We start from the raw sequence: 20,654 nt of genomic DNA, 5'->3' as shown, positions 1-20,654 counted from the left end.
GTCTGACGAGCTAAGTTGTCCGGGGAATCTGAAATGACGGCTGCGGATGTTCTCCGGGTACGAGCTATCAGAGTATCCGGACATGCCTGACCGAGGAAGTTGAATCGCCCTTCTCTCTCATCCGACGGCAGGCGTCGGATGTGAAGTATCCGGAGAAGGTGGAACGTCAGCTGGATCCGGATGTGAGATATCTGGATGAGGTGGAACGTCGACCGGATAGAATTCTTATCCGGGTGGAATGAGCTATGCCGCACGTCTTAAGGGGGAGAGAGCCACGTGACATTTTTTAGGGAGGATCCCACAATGCCCCCTTTTATATCGCATGTCTGGCCCGGTCAGAAAAGGTGAGATAAAAATGCTACCTTTACAAAATTTCTCTTTCATTGGTAGTATTGCTTTAGATTGGCTACGTTCCAAGGGCAGAGTAGAGGGGTTCCATTTAAGGTTTGCAAATGGTACGACCCATTTTCGTTGGCTTTTGATACCATATAAGGACCTTCCCAATTGGCTTGAAATTTTCCAACTCCTTTCTCTGTCGTGTCTTCAAAGATTTTTCTAATCACCAATGACCCTTCCTTGAAAATTCGAGGTCGTACCTTCCTGTTGTAATATGCAGTTACCTTTTGTTGATATGGAACCAAGTAGTATGGTCTTTGAAAGGTTGGTCTTTGAGAGTGGCTGAGTAGTACGGTGAAAAAGAAAGTTTGGAAGATGTTGAAACACTAAGGTGGTATTTTGTTTTTTAGCCCAATAAAAGAAGCTAAAATAATTTGTTGATATCAACCAATATAATTGTGAAACCAAGGTTTGATTAATTTCAGTTTTGATGATAGCAAAATAAGGTTTAGAACTAATGATTATATTTCAAGTGTGTTTAGGTAAGACGATTTTCAAAGTGGCAATCATAAAGACAAATTAAGCCAAAGAGAAATCATGAAGAAGAAGACCACCTCAAAGAGAAGTGTTTTTCAAGACCCAAGCTTCATAAGATCTCTTTGTAATGTTGTTGGTACACTAGGATTTTCATGCATTACATTATTTACTTATGCACCGAAATCATTCAAGAGTTATTTTGTTTTTTTCAACTAAAACTTTGTGTCCAATGGTCTTCAAACTTGTTTAAAAGGTTTTAAGTTGAAAAGGTTGGTTGTTGACCCAAAAACGGCTCAACTGATTGAATTGGATGAGGAACCGGTCGACTTATAGCTCAACCGGTCTAGGTCTCGGTCGACCCCCAGATCAACCGGTCGAGGTTCGGGTCGACCCCCAGCTTAACCAGTCGAGGGTGCAAAAAACTTTTTCTTTCTTCCAGAACGATTGTTCAACTAGTCAAGGTTGAACCTCAACCGGTTGAGGCTCGGTCGAGGTCTAACGGTTACATACCAGGTATTAAATGCTAACGATTAGTCAACCGGTCGAACCCCCAACGACTAGTTTGGTTTTTTTCTTCTATAGAAATGCTAAAATCTTCATTGTTTTATAAGTTTAACATTCTCAAACCTTTCTTGAATATATTTGAGCCTTGGAGTAGTGTTTTTTAATGCACCATTGTTCTAAAACTTGCATATCTTTAGTGCACCTTTCAATCCTAGTTTTCTTGTATCATTTGAGCTTAAAGTTTTTGTACTATGATTTTTTGAGATCAATTATTTGTATATCTTTGAGATGAAGATTCTCAAGTGGGGGGTATCACTTGAGTGGTTGTTCAAGAGTAGGGTACCTCTTGAGAAGTGTAAAAGGTGCTTGGAACCAAAAGTCCAAGAAGGTGGATTAGAACCATAATCCAATTGTATTACTTGAAGGCTTGGTTTGGAAGCCTTGAATTAGTGGAACCTCAAGTTTGGGATTGAAGCTAGAGGATAGTGAATATAAGTCGGATTGCGCCGAACCACTATAAAATCTTGTGTTTTCATTCTCTTTTCCCTACTCTTTTAATTTATATGCAATTGTCTTTATATTGTTTATTATATATTTGCATATCATTGTCTCTTACATTCACATAGTTTAAATTTGCAAAAAAAGACCATCACCCTATTCACCCCCCCCCCTCCTCTAGGGTAATTACCATAGGTTGGATTAGCCTAATTTTTCTAACAATAACTAAACTAAATATGTTGACAACAAGTTCACTTTAATTATATTGGTTGATATCCATACATTATTTGTAAATTAATAGAAAAAAATTTAAAAACAAACACTACCTAATGGTTTATTTGATCACATTTTAAAATAATAATAATAATAATTGGTGTTAAAAACAATTTTTAAGAACAAATATTTATTTGAAAACTCTAATATGACCAAACAATAAATAAATAAAGAAAATCTGTTGGCTCTCCATAAAATTACTACCGTGTAATACAAAAATTATCAAAGTGTTCCTTGTATTTTTAATTATTATTCAAAGTATTATATAAAAAATAATTGAAAATGTTAAACATTTTTATTAAAGACAATACATTTCAATACAAATTCTCAAAAAAAAATTAATTTTTTATAAAAAATTCGTCTTAAGCTTGTCAAATGAATGTTTTCAATCTTAAAGAGCCAAAAATTGTTTTCAAGAATAGTTTTTAGATTGGGCTTAAACTATTCTCTATTAAGTAAATTGGTGGCTGCATTTGTGGAGTCAAATTGACACATTTTCAATAACCAACTATAATATCATTTATAAGAATGAAACTCTTTCTTTCATAGATATTGTCTAGAATGCACCAAGGTTCTCATGGATTTTAAATGCATCTAAAAAATTAAAAGGAGTTCACCCTCCCTCTAGCCATGAGATCTCACATGTATTCAGATTCAACTAAGGCTTTTGATATGACACAAAAAAGTTCATAATGTTGTGATATAAAGTCTCAAGCAAAATCAACTCAGATGATACCACATCAATAATATAAAGAGCTTGATCATTTTATGAATTTAATATATCATAAAGTAGAAATAATCCGAATTATAGGACTCTAACAATGTACATTTCCATAAGAAATTGTCATTAGTTAAATTATAGGATTTTACAAAAAGATTGAAGGAAAAAAAAAACCAAAAAGTGATGAGCTCTTACAACCCCATTTGTTATCCCTATTCTTGACTTTAGCTAAAAGCTAAAGCTAAAGTCAAAGTTACAATTTTAAAAGGACAATATTGACATTATAAAAAATTTATTAAACATGAAAAAACCTCTTGCATAAGTCAAAATAGAGGTTTTATAAAAATCTCATTCGCTTGACTTATTAAGTTTTTTTTAAAGTCATAAGCTCTTTAAACAAAATTTAGTCAGATAGGTATAAAAGCTTTTATTGAGCTTATAAAAGAGCTTTTAACTTCTTAAAAATCAAACCAAACAAGCTTGTATACATTACCAATAATCCCCATAAGAGGAGACTCCATCTCTAAAATGGTGGAAGCAATTTTCATCTCTCAACACAATTTCTTTTTCAAAAACTTTTGATATGTACTTGATTGCATTATGGCAATCCCTACAAACTCTAAGGTTTTTAATCACTCGGATTGTGGTTGATGCAAGAGTGTGTGGACCCCATATTTTGCTCAAGAGTTCTCACTCGATGGCGTAACTCGCTTTTAATTTATTTGGTGAAAATATGATTTTTTGAAAAAGACTTGGAGTTGCCACTAATTTTTGTTTTATTTTTTAAGGAAAAACAAAACAAAAAAGAAAACCCCAAGTGTGACTCTTTATTCGGAAAAAACGGTCTATGAAAAACCAAGCCTAGGTTTGGAAGTCAGGTTGCTTATTGGAAAGGTACAGTAAAGACCATAACACCCCTCTAAACCCCTAAAAAATAGGTCTCTACTAAATAAGGTGAAACAAACATGACAATTAATTAGGAAATCAATGGATACCGAAAAGATCATAAATTAAAAGCAAGTTATGATAACGAATGAATAAACAAAGTGAGAGTGAGAGCGTACCTTGACAATAGGTAATAAAACGCTATCATGAAATAGAGTTAGTGTACAATGATAAGTGTAAAATATTTCACACAAAACCAATCAAAATCAAACAATATCAATCATGTAATTCACTTGAGTTATTTTCGAAAGAAATGTTATGATGTTGGGCCTCCACCAAAACTCAATTTATTTTGCATGAGTTAATTCCACAAATTCCATTATTTTGGAATTATGAAAATTGTCTTCATGCTTATTAAAAATCAAGGAAAGCGGAAAACTATTTTAAAATCAAAGAAAAATTGTGAAAGTGCTTACCTGAAAGGAAATATAGCAAGTTTATTTAAAAATAGGATTTGTAGTGACTTAAAACCCTAATGAAAGATGAAAACTGGTAGAATTAAAAAATATTTGAAAACTGGAGTGGAATTAAAATTATTTGAAAGAAAATTAGAGTTTTCAAAATTGGAACTTTGAAGAATTATTTGATAATGAAAATTTTGAAAATTAACTTTGAAAATTGAAATTTTGAAAAATTATTCGAGAATGAAAGTTTTGAAAATTGGAATTTTGAAGAATTATTTGAGAATGAAAATTTTAAAATTAGAATCTTGGGAAATTATTTGAAAATGGAAGTTTTGAAAATTGGAATTTTGGAAAATTATTCGTGAATTGAAGTTTTGAAACTTGAAATTTTGAAGAATTATTTGAGAATGAAAATTTTAAAATTAGAATTTTGGGAAATTATTTGAAAATGGAAGTTTTGAAAATTAACTTTGAAAATTGGAATTTTGGAAAATTATTCAAGAATTGAAGTTTTGAAAATTGAAATTTTGAAGAATTATTTGAGAATGAAAATTTTAAAATTAGAATTATGGAAAATTATTTGAGAATGGAATTTTTAAAAGATAAAATTTTTAACATCAAAAGATGAATCAAGAGGATGACACGTGGCATGAAGGTTGTACTGGAAGGTGACCATGCATGGCCACCCAAAGGTAAAGCTTGGGAGCACATCTAGGACTGCAGTGTTGGTGTCAACAATTACAATGATAGAGATGTTAGTAAGAGAGGTAATTGGAATTGGGAAATTTCAAATTCTTCTCTTCACAGATCAACCGGAAATATGATCAACTAGAGGAACAAATAATGTTTATATGACCCTTTTTTCCATATTCTAACAATGACTTTGGAGGCTTAGAGGATTCTATAAGAATTTTCCATCTTATACAACCTGAAATATTTAAATTCTCGGACTGAACAAACCTCCTCAAATGAATCAAAGCTTTGACTAAGATCACCATTATCTAGCCTATTGCCCTTTCTAAAATGGCTTATCTCAATAACTTCTAGCCCATATTGGATTGAAATCTTTCACGAACCAGAATATGTTCGGAACAAGGATGGAAAATCGTTGGAGGTTAACTCACTAGTTGGTACAAATTTCGAAGCATCAACATGAAAACAAAGATTGTAACTCCTTTGAAGAAGAACGAGTTTTAGATATGAAAGGTTTGTTGAGGTTAATCTCATCCAAAACCATTTGATTAATTTCTCTGGATTTATGTTTTCAGGTCTTGAGTTGTCTATAAATGCTCCATCTACAGCAGATGATAATCCATAGAAGAGTTGTAATGCCCAATTTTTTATATTTTTTATTTGGATAAGTTAGGAAAATAAAAAATATAATTAATTAATTAATTAATTTAATAAAATGAAAGAGGGTAAAAATGTAATTTTTCGAATAAATAGCCTAGGTATAAATTAGAAATTTCTGTTCTTCCTGTTATTTTCTTAATAGCGTTCATGTTCATATAATTCCAGAGAACGTAAGGTTGGAGTCATAATTTAGGGTTTGAAGAACAGATCTCTACAGGTAAGATTCTAACCCCTAAATTAATATTTTAGATTCATTAGTTAATTTCAAGCACATTAGATATTTTTTGGAAAATCCAAATCTAGGTTAGGGTTTGTTTATTTAACTTTTAGATCAAAATGTTTGAAAATTTGCAAGTATAGGTTGATTTATTGATGAAGATAGGAAAATTTCAAAAATTTAAATGGAATAGAAAAATAAATAAATAAATTTAAAATGAAAAAAAAAATCAAAGGAAAAAAAGAAATTTTAGATTTTAGATAATAAATAAATAAGTCGTTTGTGGAGGCTTTATATTGAAAGGAAAATAAATAAATAATAGGAAGAATTGCATGATTTCTGGATTTTGGAGGGATGATATAGATACTTGTATTTATTGTATTGAGGCATTGTAGCTGTGTGCATGTGCTGGAAGAAGAAAAAAAAAACTTGTCAAGGTTAAAAAAGAATTAAAAAAAAGGTGTGTGCATTGGATGGAAGGAAAGCCTTGGAAAACTAAAAAAACAATATATATATATATATAAATAATGAATAATCATAATAATGATGATAACAATGGGAAGTACTTGCTTTGCTTTATTGGTTTTGTGTGTACCGAGACAAGTGGGTAATGGTTTGGGTGGCTATTGAATTTGATAATTAATATAATAATAATATTTAGTTTTAGATTAATAAATAAGATAATAGTAATAATGGTTTATTGTAATAAATAGAATATGAGATTTAGTAAAAAAAAAATTATATCGAATTTTATAATGAAATAAATTTGTAATTTAATTAAATTAGTAATATGTTATTAGAAACAAATTGGGAATTTATTAATTTTATTTAAATAAGGAATAAATTAGTTAAATTATATATAAATAGTAACAGTTATTTCTCTTATGTTATATTAGGTGAAGAGTAGATTTTCCAGAATTATTTTTCTCCTAAGTTTTCCAGGATTTCTTTTGAGGTAAGAGAAATTAATGCAGTTATTTTTTTTAGAAACAAATTTTTATATACATCATTTGGAAACGTTTTGAGTTATTTTTCGTTTTATGCATGGATCAAATACGTTTTGCATAAAAAGTATGTTAGAACCTTATATTTTGTTTACAACAGAGAAACGTGGAGATATTATGTTTTGCAAATTTGAATAATTGAAATAAGTGTTTGACTCTTGTTTGTTTAGCCCTTGTTAACGGGATATAATAGTTGACATTTACATTTCTTGGTGGGGAATGTAATTGATTTGGACCCCAACCTCTATGGGTTTGGTTAGAGGTTACTAGTACTAGTAGTGTTTGGTTTCGTCCACCTTAAAGGAACAATTTGAGGCTAGCCACCTATTTGAAAAGTCTTACCTAATTGGATACCATTTGATGTTTGATGACCATAATAAATAAATGATTTGAATGTTTTGACTGAATTTGATATGAAAATGTTTGAATTAGAAATGAAAGTATACAGTTAAAAGTTTTGAATGTATTGTCAAAATTGACCCAAAGGTTTATGAAAATAATTAGTTATAATATCTTTTATTTTGCAAGTGAACTTGAAATATTTAATCAATAGATTGCATTAATGTTCCTTATTGGGCTTTGAGCTCATTCCTATTTGTTGATAATTTTTTTCAAATACCCTTAGTTCGGGCAATGAGTGATGACTAGGTCGGGGAATGGTCATCATTAGGATTTTGCTTAGGATGTTATTTTTGGACATTGTTAGCTTATAAGTTTATGTTCATTTGGATTATTTGGTTTTTGGAAGCTATTTAGATATTGAACTTTTAATTTTTTTTTTTATGATAGTTTGAAGTTGAGATTTGGAGATTACGAAAATTTTTGTTAACACTTGAATTGTTTGAGTTTGCAATCTATTTGGATAATGGATTTTGGTTGATGGATGCTTAGTTTTAAAGTTAAGTTTTGAAGATTTTAGAATTTTGTTTCACTACTCTGAATAGGTATTTGGTAATTGGTAACTTTCAATTATAAGATAATTGTTTGGGTTAGGTTATACTTTAAGCCTTTGGGTTTGAGGTGTAAAATGATCATCACGCCCTTGGGATGGGTCATGGGGCGTGACAAGAGCTACATAACAGGTATAACCTGAAGCTTAGGGGTCGTCTTCATCCATATAGATCCTCAAGTAGCATTTTTGCTTCCATGATCGAATGAATATCATCTCTGTCACCAATGAGTAGGCTTTTTGTAAGAATTATTCCAAGAAAACATCATTAATGCTAGGAAACTTGGATATCCCATTAAGAGAGAGAGCTCATCAATTTTTGTAGGAAGATATCCATCATTTGAGGGCCCAAAGACTGCAAATGACCAAGAAGGAACACCTTCATAGGCCATGAAAAGGATGGTTGACATGGTGATACTCTTTGCATTTTCAGTGATAAAAAAGGCCAAATAAAACTACAAATGCACACCCAAGCTCCATGGCCCTCATGTTCACTAACACAGTGCTAAAAAATTTTATAATTTCCAATCCAAACTTAGATGATCTTTGAAGATTACTTCTCAATTCTGAATGATCCACCAAACTCATTGATTACTACTAAAAAACCACACATTTTAGATACTAACTTTCATGAGTTTCACACCTTTTGAGTAGTAATTATGCCTAATATGCCCAAGTAATACATTGCTACCCTTACAAGAGATACTAATGGTTCTTTGTTGAGTTTTGGAGATATTTTAAGGTGATTTTTGAAGCATGGAGTGACAAATGGAAAATGGAATGGAGGAGGGTGCATAATGTGGATGAAGAGGAAGAGGAAATGCACTTGGACCAAGCTTTGGAGCTTAATTGAAGGTGGTGGAGATGGATTAAAAATGAAGAAATGAGAGAAATTGCAAAGAGGAGTCGGAATAGCATGATTTTCGATTTCGCATGACCATGCGAAATGAAATAGGAAGGATGTTGGCTGCAGCACATAAGGAAATTGTGAAAAAGTGATTTCGCATGACCATGCGAAATTTTCGCACAGTCATGCGAAACGCTCCAGAAGAACGAAAATGAAGCTGATGGATTTTCCACTTTGCATCATCATGCGAGATTGCTAAGGGCTCGTGCGAAAATGCATTTTCTCCAGATTCCTTGATGAAGAAGCATCCGGAAGACCTCTAAAATGTTGCCAAGTGTCCTTTTTACCTTGGCTTATAAATAGTAACGAGATGGACTCATTTAAGAACCTGACTTTTGATACATTTTCTAATTGTAGAACTTTTCATACTTCTTCTCTTTATATAATTCTCTACTTTCCTTCATTTTCTCTCATTTTCTCGATAGTCAAACATGTCTTGTGAGATCAAATCTCCAAGCATGAGTAGTTAAATCTCGTTTTTCTCAGAAGAGGGAGGATCTAGAGGCAAGATCTATGATGAATTAGAGAATTGAGCTTGAATTGTAAAGGTAATTTGATCCAATTGATTGATTAATTGAAATTTGGGGATTTTTCTCTTCAAATTGTCTTGGATGATTACTACAATGCAAGCTAGGTAGATTCATCAAATTCTTAATGTTAGATTTGATGAGATTGAATAGTTGCATTGTGTGAATCATCGGAAGATAATTTAAGATGAATTGAATATATGATTCAAATTGATCTCTTAGATTAGATTACCTAATTTGAAGGGAAATTAGATCTAGACCTAAAGCTAAATAAAAAATCGGTTTAGATGAAAATTTAGGTTTTCAATCTAACTTGATGAAAATTAGATCTCAACACTATTCACCATGGAAATTTCTTTCTAGAAAATCCTAACTCCGAGAATCTCACCTCTTATTAATTTTCTTCTCTTTTACACTTCATTTCCCTCTCAATTTGAATACATTGTTATTTTGGAATTTTGTCATGCAATTTCAAATCAATTTCACTTGATCACAATCATTTCTTATCATCTCATTCAAGCCTTAATTACCAAGAATAATCCATCCTTATGGACGATACCTAAAAACCACTATACTACAGTAGTTTGTACTAAAACCATTTTTTGATCGGGTACAAATTGCTATAGAAGAGTGAATTAGGTTATAAATTTTGTTTTGATCCAATAAACGACAAAAACCGAGCGATCACTCATACCATATGTTTTTACTAACCTCAATTTGAGTTCCATCTATCCACTGATTAACCACACTAAGCACAACATTCACATATCTCATTGATTGACCTAGATTCATAAATACCTCTGGTTCTAAGGTGTTTGCTCATAGAAGGAACTTCATGGGTGGGAGTTAAGAACAAGGTCATGGATTGGGACTCCATGTGTAGAGAGTGGAAAAGAAACAAAGACACATTGTGGAATGAAGCTTAATAGAAAGGGAAATAAACAATGAACTCAATGTTTAGCAAGTATGAAGAAACCCACTTCACTATTTGTCTGTGGGTTTAAAGATTAGTGGCATGAACTAAGAAACTTTGAGTAAATGCTAAAAGAAGAATCTCAATAAAATCTAGAACATAGCAATATACAGGATAATCTTCACATGAAATCAAAGGATATGAAAAAAGAATAAAAAATATCAAAACCACAAAATAGTCTAGAATCATCAAAACATGCATGTGGCCTTAGTCACCCACACCCAAGTAGGTCAATGACATTCAGAAATCAAGATGAAATATAGAAGAACAATATGAATCCGAATGAGTCAGAAATCCATAACATTCATACTTGGAAAAGCTCATTTCCAACCTGATCATTCGAGCTTCTAGCTCTCTTCCTTTGTTCTACTCTCTTCCTCTATGCTCCCCTCTCCGAAAAACTCCCCCTCTTTCCAATCTCACCATAACTCCTCCTTCACCCTTTCCTGCAGCTAACACACATTCCCCCACTTGCTCTGTTTCTTCTTCTTTAAGCTTCCACCAGCTCCCACTGTTTCAACCACCACCATGGCAAGGTGGTCACATCCTTGCCACATATCTCAGTAGCTTGCTCACCTCTGAAGAAGCCGTTCCCCACTCCAACAACATGCTGCCAGCTCCTCCGGGTGTGAGAAAAATCCCTTGGTCCAAGAGGGGTCTACAGAGTGCTTATAAGTCCATAAGCTATCGCAAGCTTTTCACTATGGTAATAGAGAGACCGCTCTTTCTACTCATCTTCTACATCAAGTAGCACGAATTCTGTATCAGGAACATATCCATATTCTGTTTTCATAATTTCCTCTATTTTATCATAGATTATATCAGCTTGAGGGGTGTGATCTATCATCCACCAAAAACAAATGCAGCTTGTTCTTCACATCAATCCAACTAAACCCAGGATCTTTCTTTACATTCTTCCTCTTCATCATTTTTCTAGCATAAGTTGCATCATCCCATCGATTGGCAGCAGCATAGATATTAGACAAAAGAACATAAGCTGCAGAGTCGAATGGTTCCAAAGCAAAGAGTCGTGCAGCCACACGCTTTCCAATTTCTACATCCCCTTGGATCCTACAAGCACCAAGAAGGGCTCTATTCATTGAAGCAGAAGCTTTGAAGGGCATCGTTTCAATCACTTTATCTACCTCTTGGACGAGCCCTGCACGCCCTAGGGCATCAACTAGACAAGAATAATGCTCAATCTCAGGCTCAATACCGCAATCATTGGGCATTGAATGAAAATACTCATAGGCCTCAGAAGTTAAGCCAGCAAGGCTACAGGCTGAAAGGATTCCAATAAAGGAGACTCTATCAGGTTCAATTCCATGAGATTTCATACTCTTGAAAAGGTTAACGGCTTCTTCAGCATTCCCATGTTGAGCTATACCCACTAACATGGCATTCCATAGCACGATGTTCCTCACATTCATTTTCTTAAATAACCGATAAGAATCTTCTATGTTGCCACACTTCGCATACATGTCAACAAGTGAAGTCCCGACAAAAGGGTCTGAAACACAATCCAACTTGATCACATTTGCATGCAGCTGTCTTCCTTGTTCCAATGCTGTTACATAAGAGCTAGCTTTGATGAGGGTAGCAAATGTGTATTCATCAGGCATGACCCCGGATTGCCTCATCGGATGGTATATCCTAAGAGCCTGGTCCTCATTCCCATTATCCACGCATCCTGAAATCATGGATGTCCATGCAACATCATCAGGTGCAGATATATAATTGAATACGATGCCTGCATTCACCATGTCTCCACATTTGATATACATATCTAGAATTCCACTATTGACATATAAATCTGAATCAAACCCTGCTTTTATTACGTGAGCGTGAATTTGCTTTCCTTCATCTAACAACACTAAGCAACCACAGGCTTTAGCTGCAGTTGCCAATGTGATCTGATCTGACTTCTCTCCACTTCTGTTGATTAGACTAAACAGCCCCAATGCTTTGTTACCGTCATTGCTTATTATGTACCCAAACATCATTGCATTCCAACATGCCAGATCCAAATCATCTTTATTTTGAAAAATGAGCTCTACTTCCTCCATTTTTCCACTCTTGGAATAAACATCAATAAGCGTCGTGGCTACAAAAGTGTCAGCAATGTTACTAGTTTTTAGAGCATGAACATGAATTTGTCTACTAATATTCAAGCCATCTATAAGAGAGGAGCAAGCCCTCAAAACGCTAGCCAGTGTAAAATGATCCGATTTTAGGCCCTCATGTAATAGATCTATAAATAGGTTCACTAATTCCTCCTCTAAACTACTCTAAGCACAACTTGATATCATTGAGTTCCATGAAATTAAATCCAAATGTTTCATGTCATTGAACACTTCTCTTGCAAAATAAACACAACCCATCTTCGAATACATGTTGATAAGACTATTTGCAACAGAGACGTCTGAATCCAAACCTGATTTCACTGCAATGCCATGGACTTGTTTCCCCAGTTCTAAATCATCTGTACCTGCAACTGCAGCCAAAACCTCAAGTAATGTCACGACATCGTAATCTACATTTAATCCATTCCTATTCACAAAGCATTCAATTGCACCCCAATTATCACCCGCCCAGAGATACTCGGACAATTTCTTATTCCAACAAAACACATCCAGATTATCATCAGACAAAGATAATTCATCAGCATAAGCTTGAACCTGGTCCGCATGCCACTTGCCTTCATCCCAATTCACTTCAAAAACCCCATTAAGAATTAATTGCACACTAAACTCATTAGGCCATAACCCACTCCGATGGAACTCTGAGAAGAGTTGAAATGCCTCCTTCTCAAGACCCAATTGCACATATCCCTTAAGCATCATATTCCACAACACCACGTCCCTTTCCCGCATCCAATCAAACAAAAGCCTAGCATCCTTCATCCTCCTACACTTGGAATAAATATTCATAAGTGTCCCAAAAACAAAAACATCCCATACCAACCCAATCTTAATTGCATACCCATGAACCCCCTTGGCAGCCCACAAACACCCAGAATTCAAACACAGCTTCAACACAGGAGCCAAGGTCATCCTAGTAGTCGAACCCAACGACGCCCGTAAAAGCCAAAAAAGATGAAGCCCCTCTTGAGCATTACCGTCATTGGAGTCAATAGACGCAGCATAGGCACCGAGAATCGCGTTCCAAGTGACAAGGTCTCGCTCGGGAGTTGTGTCGAACACTTGGCGAGCGAAAGAGAGGGACCCACATTTGGAGTACAAAGTCAGGAGGTTGTTGGTCAGAAAATGGTCGCCGGCGGTGCCGGAAACAACAATGCGAGCGTGGGTGCATTTCCTGAGAAGTAAGTTGTGGGTTGAGATGGCGGTTCGAAGGAGAGAGAACCATTGTGAGGAAGATGAGTGTGAAGACGACGAGAAGGAGCTGAAGAGAGAGGTGAAATGGAGGTAAAGGAAGGTGGGGAGGGTGTTGGAGAATGGGGAGATTGTGGTTTTATGGAAGTGCCTCTGTACCTTGCGCATTGTATTGCTTTGATTTCCCTTCAAACCACAGACTCCATGTGTCTTGAGAATTTTACAAACAGCTAGAATGCATTCATCATCATCCCAACGCTTGGCTTTTGAACATCAAATTGATTTATAAGCATAAAAATAGTTGTCAAATGAATAACTTCTCAAAACAATCTAAAAACGCCTTAAACTTGCTATTAAAAATTATCTTATTTAATAATAAATTTTAAAAATTTGTTACAATTTTTGAAATTCTTCAATAGAGAATTATTGATTAAGATAATAAGTCATCATTCTTACCAACATATCTGCAGCATAGCCAAAAAGAGTTTCTCTATTCAATCCTTTTCCATTTTGTTGCTGAATATCCTGACTGTACATGTTATCTCTTTGTTTCCTGAGCCTTTTGTGAGTTCTTAAAAGGTCAAATCTTTGATGAAGGTAGACGGATTGAATGAAGAAAAATTCTCATTTGGGCCACTTTTCATACGCATAGAAATAGAGGAAATTTTCAATGATGCTGGCATGCTGCAGATATCTTATCATCATTCACCATCAATCACATTTTTGAATGTGATGGTAAGACATCATTTTTCAATAATTCAGCATATTCCCTTTCATGAATGTCATCATCTCTTTTCCAATGTGCCTTGTTCTAAACCATCAAAACCGCCCTTTCCCTTTTCTGTGGGCTTGCCCAAAACCATCTTCAAACAACTCCTCATATTTAGATGCAGATTATTCAGCTGCCTGAATAAGATATCTTCATCTCTTCCCTATGTTGATTGATAGTCTATACCAACAACCAAGAATGAATGAATACCCCATGTGAAACCTGGAGGTTCTTTCTTCACAAAGTAAGAATCTGGGGGAGTGAATATTCTATGAGCAAATAAACAGCCATGGCTGGTGAAATTGAACTATCATGTAAATCAATTCTATCAGTTACATCTGAGAGGGGGGTGAAAATAAAGACTAAGGTACAAAACAATAGAAAAAAAAAGGTACAGGAGAAAGGAATAGGGGAAGGAATGTAACAAAGAAATAAAGATTAAGGTACAAAACAACTGAAAAAAAAAAGGTGCAAAAGTTGATGGGTTCCTGTCGACTACCAAAATGCGATGCCGTTGTCAAACAAGTTAAACCTTACTGATACATTTCTGCTTCCTTTTTTTCCTTTTCTCTTTTCTTTTTTGACTTCTCCATATTCCTTATTTTGATTTTTTTTTTCTTTTTTTTTCCTCATTTTTTTTCCCTTTTTTGTTTCTTGGTTGGGGTGGGGAGATGGGGAGATGGACTCCTCTTCTCTTCCAATTCTTCCATATACAGATACAAGAATGAGTGATGAACTGATGATAGATGGGATTTGTTGTGTCAAAAAAACTACTATGCCTCACTGCCGTGTCCCTGGCTCAATATATCACAATTGGAAGCAGCCCTGCCTGCTGTAAGGCCTCTCCACGTGTCATTTTATGTGTCACTTCCAGCTAAGCACTGTCCAAATAAGAGGGAAGCAGTGTCCGGACTCTTCAATCCAGACCACGATCAATTCATCTGGTCACAGACAGGAGGGCCTATTTCCCTGAGTAGACAAACAGCAAGTAAGACCGGGCTCTCTGAGCAGACGGAACCACCTAATCAGCCTTTAAGGCTCACTGCTTTACGTAATCATTCACATCTGGCATAGGAATGACTAATGGGACATTCCCTAACCCTCAAGTTCATGTCAATTAATTACTACACACAATCCCACACCTCCGACAGGTTGAAGGAACGGGCAATTGAACGGTTAAGCATCATGACATATCTTTTGATGGCACCTGTCAGGTGCCTAAAGCTATAATGATTTTTGCCCTACCACCTACAAGATAGTCATCATTACAGAGAAGGTCAAAGTATTTGGTCAACACTACAATGGCTTTCTCTTCAGCACTATAAAAACCTTCCTCAAGCACAAACAAGGTACACACACATGAACTAACCTACTCATTCTCTCATTGAAGGAGCCTAAACTATCTTTGCCTAACTTAAGCTTTGGAGATATGTGCCTGGACTACCTACCTGGACATCTTTTATGCACGGAAAAAACCCACCCAATCTCCCCAGTGTTGGGTTGGAGTTCTGAAAGTCACAAAGTAGGGAGGAAGGTTGTCTAAACCCTTTTAACTTAGACGGACTTGACTCCAGTTAACCTTGCACTACCATTGGCGATGTCTGTGGGAACGTTTAAGGATGTCAACGCCTTATAGGAGTCGATCATCGACCATGGGTAGCGAAGGCTACTTCAATTGGCGTGAGAACATGGAAAAATGGCAGCAAGAGAGTGAGCGACATGTACAATCATTGCTCCGCGAGACGAGAAGACTTAAAGGAGAAAATGATGTGTTGTGTGCCCAAGTATCATCATCGGGCCCCTCTCACAACTGACAACCTAAAAGCCAGCGAACAACATCCAAACAAAATGACGAGATGTCATTTTCCAGGAACGCAAAGTTCCCCCATAGCAGTCATGAGATACAATCCGATGAGAATTTTTTACTAGCTTGCCAAGCGCTACTAAACGAAAGCTCTGATTATACCCGTGTGTCAATAAAAATGAGGCACGACAGGAGGTCGCAACTGTCTGATGTAATGCAGGCCTGGCTGGGACCTTAGACACCTAGCATGGAAAGAAAACCATGTGTAGCAGCAACCTAGGAGGTCCATCTTGGTTCCTCGATTGCAGCAGTTATGTCGAAGTGGCCCTCCCATTTTCCAGCACAACAACAAGCAAGGGTTCTAGCAGATCGAGGTCCTCTTGGCTCTATCAACCGACGACTAGATGACATGCTCTCCATTCTTTTTAGTTCTCATATCATCAATTATGAGCCCTCAAGGGGGTTCATGGTGCCAAAATTCACGACATACGACGAAATGAGCGATCCGTTCGATCATATCATGCAATACTGACAACTTATAACCCTAGACATAGGGAATGATGCACTGTTATGCAAAGTCTTTCCGGCCAGCCTACACGGCCAAGTTCTCTCGTGGTTCCACCACATCCCAAGGAACTCCATGAACAATTTTCGAGATCTGTTAGAAGCCTTTGTGGGGCACTACCTATGTTCAGCTCGCTACAAGCAGAACATAAGCACCCTGCAAAACATCAAGATGTAGGACAATGAATCCTTAAGAGAGTTCGTGAAATGGTTCAGACAGGTTGTTCTCCAAGTAGAGTCTTGTAACATAGACGTCATCCTACAAATCTTCAAGAGAAGCATTTGTCCAGGTACGTCATTCTTCAAATCTTTCTCCAAGAAGCCGCCAGCAACAATGGACGACATGTTCAGACGAGCAAACAAGTACTTTATGCTCAAAGACAACGTTCGCATGACTACCCAATAGGTCATGTCACCAGCCGACCAACCAAAAACGACCATATCGGAAGCTCTAAGCCCTTAAACCAACTGAGACAACCTAGTAAGGGGTAGAATGACCAGCAGCAACCAAGCCAAGTTAGCCTAACCCCACTCAACATTTCATACGATAAACTTCTCCCCATGATTCGTGACCTGTCCAATTTCAGATAGTTAGAACCAATTAAGATAGATCCGGTAAAACGAGATCAAATCCAGAAGTGTACCCACCACAAAGATCATGATCATACCACAGAACAGTGCAGAAGTCTTCACTACTTAGTGAAAAGACTAATCAGGGTTGGGCACTTGAGACAACATGTCCGCACAGTCATAAGACAAAGAAAAACGGTTCGGGGTTTGGCCGTCCAAACCCCCACAACTTCAGCATCTCCCAGAGTTGTCATCAACTACATCCATGGAGACCCTGCTGATGAAAAATACAACTCCAAGCGAAAAAGGCAGAGAGTGCTCTACGCAGCCTCCATAAGGGAACGAATAAGTTTCATCCTATATAACTTGCCAGGTGGAAGTACGTGCCCTGTGGACGGCACGATTACCTTCCCTTTTATAAACGTCAATCGGGTATTGTAGTCACACGAAGATGTCTTGATTCTGACACTAGGAATAAGCAAATTCGATGTGAGAAGAGTTCTAATCGACCCGGGTAACTCGGCTGACCTTTTGTAGATGTCGACTTATAAGCAAATGGGACTCCCACCATCTGCCCTAGAAAACCCAGGGTGGATACTATCTGGATTCAATGGAGCCATGACAACTTCCCTAGGGGACGTCGTATTACCCATCCAAGTTGGTCCGATCACCCAGAACGTGCAATTCTCGGTGGTAGAGAAGTTATCCCCTTTTAAGGCCATAATGGGATGCGCATGACTTCATAGCATGAAGGTCATTCCTTCTACATATCATCAGATGGTGAGCTACCTCACCAAGGATGGACAAATCGACATTTTTGGTAGTCAGCTAGCTGCGTGCTAGTGCTATCAAGTGGCATTTGAGTCCGAACTCCCAAGCAATAGTGAGTCACGCCCAGAACCGTCAAATATGGAGAAATAATAGCAATTACTAAACCCGGTGGAAAAATATTCGCCTGCGGCTGACCCACTCCAACCTCTGCATCTCTCATGCAGTAGTGATCATGTTACCTATGCCAGCTCCCCTTGCGTTAGATGAATTAAAGCTATTTGAAGGCGTGCTTTAACAAAATAGAGACATCTTCATCTGGACTCACTTTGACATGCCCGGAATCCATCCATCTATAGTTTCACATTGAATCAACGTCATACCTTCCTCATGACCCGTCCGCCAAAAGGTTTGACGCTTCCACCCAAACAGGCAAATGATCATCCAGTTGTGGACCCGTATTTTTCACGTGCATCTCCACTCAATCGGCGACACTCATTTTTATTGGTGAAGAATTAGTTTTGTAAAAGTTGGAGTCGCCACTTATTTTATTTTATTTTAAAAAGGAAAATAAAATAAGAAAGAAAACCCTAAAGAAGTGACTCCATAGTTTTGGAAAAGCAAGTCTTGAAAAACCCGAGTTTTGGTCCGGTGATCAGGTTACCTATTGGGAATGTACCTCTAAGAGGTAGCACCCCTATAAGCCCTAAAGAGGTCTCTAATGACTAAGTTGAGGGAAAAGTGGCAATTAATCAATTAATTGAAGGTACCTAGGTAGACTAAGGTGATTTTTGAATAATTATATTAAGCCAGAAAGTCAAATCATGATCACAAAGAAATGTTAGGATGTATACCTAGATTGTCTCTCAAGCGCTATCATAAGACATTAAAGTTAGCACAGAAATATAACATACGACATATATTTCATCAAAGCAAATCAAATAGACATCTAGACACCCAAGGATTACATCAAACATCGACAAGGCTCACAACGACATGCATATTCATAAAATTCCGAAAAGTAAGTGATAGAGGGCGTACCTAGATGGCATGTATGATTTATAAGACTCCTCCAAAAATGCTAGAGTGGTTAGGACAAATATAAATTATGTAACATATTCATTATATCTAATATATAGTACCAAAGCCAAAATTGAGCCAAGGTAAGTCAAATGACCCCAAAAATAATAACAATTTCAAGCAAAATACAAGATCCTTAGCATGCAATTAGTTAAGGGAGCATCACAAAACAATTTCTAAAAAATGTCTTAGAGTGAAATTTAATCACAAAAAAATTCAAGAAACAACTCCTACACATCTAAAACAAGATGCCAAAAACCAAACACTCATTCAAATGACAAATTACAGCAAAGACACCCAAAAGTTCTACAAAGTCCAGGTTAGGTGAAAAAAAGTGACATGCATAAACAAATTTTTTAAAATAATAAGAGATCACATAAAATTATTAAAAAAAAAAATCAAACTCATGGTTCAAAGTGTTTACATCATAGGAAAAATAAATCCAGGGTCGGGGAGTATTCAAAAGTATTTTTAAAACACTCCAACTAATCAAGTGTCCAGATTTCATCATGTACAATAGGTATGAATTTGAAAAATCATATCTCCCTCAAAAAAGTATATTTTTAAATATTTTATATATCTAAGACCAATTGCAAGAAGTCTAAAATTAAGAAAAAAAATATTGAATCAAATTTAAAAGTCATCTGTTATTTTATTTTTACAAAAGATTTTGGGTATCCAGAATTGGGTGAAAACAAAGCCCTCCTAAAAACTCATTTATATCTTATATTCTATAATTGCTTTCTAATTCAAACGAAATTTTAAATTCAAGAAGTGAGGAAAATCATACAAGTTCTAGAATTTTTTTAAAAGATGTTTTGGAGTTGCTGAAACTAATTTTAAAGCTAAAGGGTCAGTGGTTAAATGAAAATTGGCAGCAAAGAAGAGTTTTGAAAAATGATTTTATGTAGGGGTTTCACTAATTCCCCAATTGATATACACAAATCTAGCCTAGAATTATCCCATTTATTTGAGACCACAAGCTTGGATTCGTGTCTTACTCAAAACCATAATTTTTACTGAAAACTGAGGAAGATGCGAACCGATCAAAACATGGTTGCATATTCTTTAAGAAAATGAGATTTTGATTTCAAGGACTCTAAATGTATTTTGTAAAATAGATTTTCAATGGGATCTTTTGAGAAAATTATTTTATTTTAAAATTAAAAAAATTAATTTGAAGACAACAAAACATAAGAAACAAAATACTAAGCAAAACAAAAGAAAACAAAATCATAAAGTGAAATTTTTGACAACCAAGCAAACTAAAGTGGTGAGAATGGAGGTCAATCTTGATTATCTTCTGAGGACCTCTAAAAGTCAAATTTAACAAACAATCAACATAGGAATAAACTAAATGAATTTAGATAAGATAAAACTAACAAGATATTAATCAAGAATTAACAATGATCAATCAAGCACATACTGAGATTAGCAATCAAGAACTAACATAAGATCAATTAAGCTAATTAATAAAAATTTTAGAAAAACACATAGTCTAAACTAATGATCAACCAAGAATGAAAATTGATATACTTAAAAGATGAAAATAAAGACATGGAACCAATTAAATTAATCAACTTAAATTCTAAAAGCTCATGAACTAAAAGAGGTGAATC

General features: G+C 35.6%; 1 pseudogene; it reads right to left on the bottom strand.

The window, feature by feature from the left end:
• Nucleotides 1-10,232: 10,232 nt before the first annotated feature.
• Nucleotides 10,233-13,911, bottom strand: LOC100259431 (pentatricopeptide repeat-containing protein At4g33170-like; annotated as a pseudogene).
• Nucleotides 13,912-20,654: the final 6,743 nt, after the last annotated feature.

This window comes from Vitis vinifera, chromosome 4 (genome assembly GCF_030704535.1).
Source record: "Vitis vinifera cultivar Pinot Noir 40024 chromosome 4, ASM3070453v1".
NCBI classification, from domain to species: domain Eukaryota; kingdom Viridiplantae; phylum Streptophyta; class Magnoliopsida; order Vitales; family Vitaceae; genus Vitis; species Vitis vinifera.
The sequence above is the reverse complement of the archived record's forward strand: the minus strand, read 5'-3'. Positions and strand labels throughout refer to the sequence as shown.